A 6,966-nucleotide genomic window follows, 5' to 3' on the forward strand; every position below is an offset into this window, starting at 1 on the left:
TTTTTCAACCTTATGAACTATGTTACTATGTTACTATGCCCACGCCCTCCACACAGTCACGGCTTGGCAAGTAGTCCTGACCGTGACAGGGGGAGAAAGGGGAAAAGGGTAGAGGTAGGAGGAAGGAAGTGTGGGGGAGAAAAGAGAAGAGAGGGGGGAAGAAAACACGTGGAGCGTCTATTGGGTAATGGAACGTGCCACCCCAATATATTAAGGCACTCCCGATGAAGGGGCAAGGGCCAACCGCCCAAGAGGGAGTACGTGGATCCGGAACTCGAGAGGAACCGGTAGGTAAAGAACAATAACTCGGGCGCCGCCACACCCCAGCCCGCAGTAGCATACAGGTCCCGCAAAAGCAGAGCACAGGAGAAAACAGAACGACTTCATAAGAACAAAATAAACATAAACATCATTTACCATGTTAAAACAAATCAAAGACCAAAGCAATCAGAGATACATAGTAACGATTGAATGACAGAGCGCAATGCGTCGAGTGGAGTAGGAGCCAACAATATGTGTGAGAGCGTCCCCCATAATGCGAGCATCTGCGGGGGGGGGGAAAGAAGAAAAAATAAATAAAAAATAAACCCCCTTGTGCGGAGCTGGGAATATATCGTATAGAAATAGCAGCAACTGCCATTAGCTGCTTAATCAAATGGCCCACTCATCTATTAGGAAGCGCCGCGGGCCGCCAAAAGTCTTGCGAGCATTAGCTCCCGCTGTGTGCATTATAAGCTGGTAGACAGTGAATGTGAAGTAGCAGCACAGTAGTGCTAAATGCAGTATTAAGGTAGTAATGGAATGTGATGCTATCCTCTGGGAATGTGTATGCGTTTTGTTTGCGCTACCTGGGACAGCATAGAAAGCCGTATGCAGGACAACAGTAGCAGCGGCTCACAGGCACAGTTGGTGCCGCCAACATCAAGGGGACACCTCCATTAAAAAAAAAATAAAAACCCCGGAGAGACATCCCCCAAGGAGGAAAGTTAACCTGTCAGATAATAGAGACAAATAGCTCCCATAGAAAACGAAATAAATAATAAACAAATGGGTAAATAAAATAAACAAAGAAATAATAATAAAAATAATCGAAAATGTATATACACCTCATGTAGATAACAGTTGTGTGGGTAGAACAGCAGCAGTTTGCCTCCAGATGAGAGGAAGAGGAATAATGACTACCACGTGGCTCAGGCCATGAGCGCGGCATTAGACATAGAGCATCAGCAGATGGCCCACATCCATCGTCAGAGCAAACATTACGTGAAAAAAATGTAAAAGATAAGTGTAATGTGTGAGAAACGGTAAGTGTCATGTATATCAAAAACAAATAAGCAAATGGGAAGAACCCAAACAAGAAAGTCAACGAAATGAACAATCCAAGAGCTAGCAAGTAAGCGTCTTGTGGTGGCTACATGAGACTACTCACTGCCCGGAACAGTCACTATTCTTCCCGCAGAAGTCCACTGCGAACTTCGGCGTCTTGGCGCGAAGTAGTAGGGAGAGGATCCGGTCGTAGTCCCCGAGGTCGAGACGCCTCACGACGGCGGTGACGCGGCAGATGATCCATCGGTCTCCCAGGTAGAGGAAGCTCCGGTAATCCCCAATCAGCGACGTGCAGGTCAGAAAGTCTGAGCGCCTCCAAGAACTCTGGTAGCTCATGATGATATCGGAGAGAGTGAACAATGTTATCGATGCGCACATTGAGACTGAAAAGGTAACCCCAGCTATAACGCAGTTCCCGTCGCTGGAGCTCTCTCGTTAACGGTCGCAGTATCCGCCGGGTTTGTAGGGTCAGGTCAGAAACATTGTGGTAGAAAGATATCTCATGGCCGTCGTAGAGCCAGGAGCCTACCTCCCTCGCGCGTTTCATAATGGATTCCTTCAACTGGTAATCCACAAGGTGACATATGATATCCCGTGGAGGGGCCGACAGCGGGCCACGCGGTCGCAGGGCTCTGTGAGCTCTGTCAATGCCAACCACGGCATCACTGGGCCAATTGAGGAGCGAATTAAACAGCGTGGTAAGAATCTGGAACACATCTTCACCCACCTGGGGCCGTGCTTCAGGTAGGCCTCGGACCCTGACGTTATGCCGTCTGCCCCTGTTATCGAGATCTTCAAGCCGGCGTCGGTAATCCGCCAGATACAGAGCGTGTTGTTTAGAGAGTTTAGCCACCTGGGTGACATTTCGGGTCACTTGTGGATTCTTGTTCCTGAGCGGTGATCCGCTTCTCCAGGCCCAGTAGGTCTGCTCGCAGGGACGCCACCTCCTCCTTCACCGCGTGCTTGATCTCCGTGATGAGGGTGCTAAAATCCTCCTTCCACGGAGCGGAAGAGAAGAGTCGGTGCACGGACTCCCAGCCTGGGAGATCCGCGGAGGTGATATCACCCCTACTCTGCCCGCTACCGTCAGTACCCGACGAGCTGGCCGGTGAAGAGGCCTCAGGGCCTTCAGGGAGTTGCGAGGTAAGGTCTCTCGGCGTCTGAAAAAAGTCTCGTAGCGACGCAGATGTAGACTTTCCCTTGCCTCTAGGAGTCTCTGAGTCGTCTGGTAGCTTTTTATTTCTGTATAGAAAGAGTGAGAAAAACCAGTATAGGGAGTAAGATAGTGAATAATAGAAATAATCGGCAATAATGACTTTCCTTTCGTGTCTGGAACCACAGCTGCAACCCTTAAGCAACACTCTCCAGGTGTTGAAGTAATACTGCAAAAAGTCCACTAGGGGGCGCTCGTGTGTTCCATTCAATGAAAAATAAAACAGAAAAAAATTATATATAGTGTAGAAGTATAAAAAAGTGTACTGTGCCCTGCGTATCGCAGATTTCCCACTCACAGTGTGTTGGTATTGTTCAGTACATCATGGCGCTGGTCTTGGGATCCATATACGTGAGTGTATGCCAAGGAAAAAACAAAAAAGCATCCAATAGTGTATTATGTATAACACTGCATACGCAACAAATGGAGATATACTTACACTTAAACAAGTGTCTAGATGCCCGTAATGTCTGGTGATGATCCGGTTGTATCCGTATGTTTTTCTATTTGATGGATCCAACGATCAAATATCAATGTGTGTGTGGTGTATCAAAACAACCACTATCCACATAGAAAATATATTAAAAAAGAAATATTTATTTTCAATTAACAACCAGCTTGATCCATATTGGGTACAGCTGTAAAAGTATTTAAAAGTTTTAAGAGTACTGGTACAGATAAAAAATATAGTAAAAAGTCCTAAAAAGTTAACTCAACGCGTTTCACCATATAGGCTTCATCAGGAGTAATGTCTTCTTTCTAATGGAGGTCTTTTTAAATGTTTTGGCGCCATCTGCTTGCCGTCCGTGTTATGGCGTCTGACGTCAGCTAGATAATTGCTTCCGGATTCCAATCATTCATTCGTGTGCCGGGGTCACTGCCTTCAATGAAGCTTGATCCACGGTCAATGGAGCTTGGTTGCCAATCGGAGGATTCGTTGGACCGGAGGATGAAAGGTAAGTGTAAGAGCAGTGTTTGTATCTTCATGCAGTTGTATCTTAATTGTAATTGTGTTTTTATATTCTAGGTGCCCGTGCAGGAAGAATATCACGATCGGTGTTGATACCTATATATCTACTGCCAGTAGGGGGAACCGTAAATACTATGAAGAGGAGACAATTTCAAGGACAAATGGGGGACTAGGGGCATACAGTAACATTAATTAAAAAGGATGATATTAAAGTGATAGAGATAAAACAAATGAATAAAATAGAAAATAAATGAATGAATGTAAAATGAAATGAAATAAAATGAACTAAAAATTAATATATAAGTTGATGTATGAGTATATGATCTAATGTGCTGCTATATCTATTTAATTAAACTGAATTAAGAGATGGTGATGAAATGATGAGAAATAAATAAAACCAATAAATAAATGAATGTGGAATGGAATGAAATGAAATAAACTGAAGATATTATATGTTACTGTATCTATTTCTTACATAAAATAAACTGAATAAATGGAAAAAATGCTTGAGGCTCGTTATTTTTAGAAAGGAGAATTTATAATGTATAGGATAATATCTAGATGTGAGCTAGAATATCTAGCTCCATATTCAATCCCCCACTTTTAAAGGTTTTTAGTTTAAATATCCACTCTGTCTCTTTTTTAATAAGGTTCTCTGTTGTATTTCCTCCCCTCCAATTTTTGGGCACCCAATCTATGCCTATAATTATAAATGTGTCTAGTGAAAATAGGGGGCAAGCATTACAGTGCCTTGGGACGCTGTGTTTGAGGTTTTTGTTTCTGATGTTGCCCAGATGTCCTAAAAGTCTCTCTTTTAGGGGTCTAGTTGTCATTCCCACGTATTGCAAACCACAGCCGCACTGGAGTAAATATATAACATTTTTGGTGGAACAATTAATGAAGTGTTTGATGGTATATATTAAGCCTGTTTTATGTCCTGTGAAATGTTCGGTCTTTCTGGAAAGTGGGCCACACATTTTACAGTGGCCACACTTATGAAAACCGTTTGGTTTTGTACCTAGAAATGTATGTAGAGATGTATCTAACTTTGGTTTGGGGAGTATACTGGGCGCAAGCATAGTTTTTAGGGAACCCGTTTTTTTAAAAATAATTTGTGGCTTATTTGGTAGGACCGTCCCCAAAATCTCATCATTTTTTAGTACATGCCAATGTCTATTAAGTATTCTTTTTATCTGGTTGGCGTGGGTATTGTATTTTGTGAAGAAGGAAAAACTATAGTCCTTCTTTGAGTCTGATTTTTTATTTTTGGGGTCAAGAAGGTGTTCCCTATTTATTCCTTGGGCTTGTAGTAAACTACTCCTTAAGGTTCCTATGGGGTATTCTTTATCAATGAATTTTTTTGTTATTTCATCTGCTTTTTTCATAAAATCATCATCTTTCGAGCAGTTTCTCCTAATTCGTGTAAATTGGCCTTTGGGGATATTGTTAAGCCACTGTGGATGGTGGCAGCTGGTGTAGTGGATATAGCTATTTCTGTCTGTGGGCTTAGTATAGTTTCTAGATAAAATTTGATTATTTTCTATGAATAATTCTGTGACGGGACCGACCTGTACCCCGACTGGGTACTCCCGCCAAACGTTGCTTCCTCCTGTCGGTACACCAACAAGTAACCCCTTCAGCACCAGGCAGAACCAGCGTTGTAGATAGAAGGAGGGACGTCGCTGCACCGAAGCCGCATTGGCACTGTGGCTATCCGAAGCTTAGCTACACAGTGTGGCTACAGCCCACCCCAAACATCAGGCAACACTCATGTTGAGGTGAAAACAGGACTCATTTCTTAAAGCCAAATACAGAACTATATATACACAAGTAGAAAAGGGGCAAGACAAATATCACATGATCCAATTACCATGTCAGGAAGGAAGTAATTAGATCAAATCCTGCAACACAATATCTGGGGGAAGGACAGGATGACACGAGACATAAATAATGACATTAACTGGGGACGTAGACATGGAATGATGATAGACATATAATTGGCTTGAGACAGACAATGGCCAGGACACAGGGATAACAGGAGCTCACAGGATTAACAGCTACCTGTTATGTAATGGATAATTAGGTATGCAGCAGTGACACCAAGTCATACCTACAGGGGGTCTTAAGACAAGGGCTAACTCACACAATAACAGGGGAAACACTTCACACCTATACAATTAACAATGTACAGATAATCAGCCTTCTTCCTACCACAGGATGTCCAGCTGACGTTACAGTTCTGAGACTCTGAGTGCTAAAACATGGGGTACATCAGCAGACTGAACCCCTGTATCCACACACAGAAGTCTCTACAAGGCCTGGGCCCATAGTCGATAGGGAGGAGGCTGGCTCTCAGGCCTCTCCAGGGACCCCACTGATGGAGGGATCTGTCACAAATTCCACATCCAAAAATTAGATTTGGGTGGTTTGGATGTTGGAGGTAAATTTGAGATTAAAGTTATTATCGTTTATATATTTTATGAATCCTTGTAATTTGTCCTCCGTCCCTTTCCAGATAATCAGAATGTCATCGATATATCTTTTCCAGAGCACCAGGTCTGCACCATATGGATTGTTGTTCCAAACCGATTTATCTTCCTACTCTGCTACAAACAGGTTGGCGTAGCTAGGTGCAAACCTGGTGCCCATTGCTGTGCCGCATAATTGTAAATAAAATGCGTCCTCGAACCAAAAATAATTATGTGTAAGGATATATTCTATACATTCAAGGATGAATGATTTTTGCCTAAGGTCCATGTCTCCATCCCTAGAAAGTGTGTTGTTAATAGCTTCAATTCCTTGTATGTGATTTATGACCGTATAAAGCGAAGAAACATCCATGGTGGCCCATAGCCACCCAGGGGACCACTGTATGTCTTTTAAGGTGTTAAGTAAATGTGTAGTGTCTTTTAAAAAAGATGGAGTGTTAGGTACATATTTCTGTAAGAAAAAATCCACGTATTCAGACGTATTGCAGGTGAGGGAGTCTATGCCGCTGATTATAGGTCTCCCGGGGGGTTCTTTAAGATCCTTATGTATCTTCGGTAGGAAGTAGAAAACCGGGATTTTGGGATGTTCTGTCTTTAAATAAGAATGTTCTTTCTTGTTAAGAACCCCGGAATCCAGACCTTTCTCTAGTATGGCATACAATACTGCACTGTAATCTTTTGTAGGGTCCTGATTAAGTGTTTTGTATGTGGTAATATCCCCTAATATTCTATTTGCCTCTTTGATGTAATATGTTCTGTCCATAACCACTATCGCCCCCCCTTTGTCCGCTTGTTTTACTACTATATCATGTCTTTCCTTAATTGTACGTATGGCTAGTTGTTCCTCCTTGTTTAAAGTAAATGATTTATGTTTAGGGTTTAATTTTTCTATATCCCTCAACACCAGGTCCGTGAACACACCTATGTGCTCACTCTTCTCACTTTATGGAAAAAATTTTGATCTAGGT

Source organism: Sceloporus occidentalis, unplaced genomic scaffold, assembly GCF_023333645.1.
Source record: "Sceloporus occidentalis isolate IW3139 unplaced genomic scaffold, rSceOcc1.0.p SCAF_130, whole genome shotgun sequence".
Classification (NCBI taxonomy): Eukaryota; Metazoa; Chordata; class Lepidosauria; order Squamata; family Phrynosomatidae; genus Sceloporus; species Sceloporus occidentalis.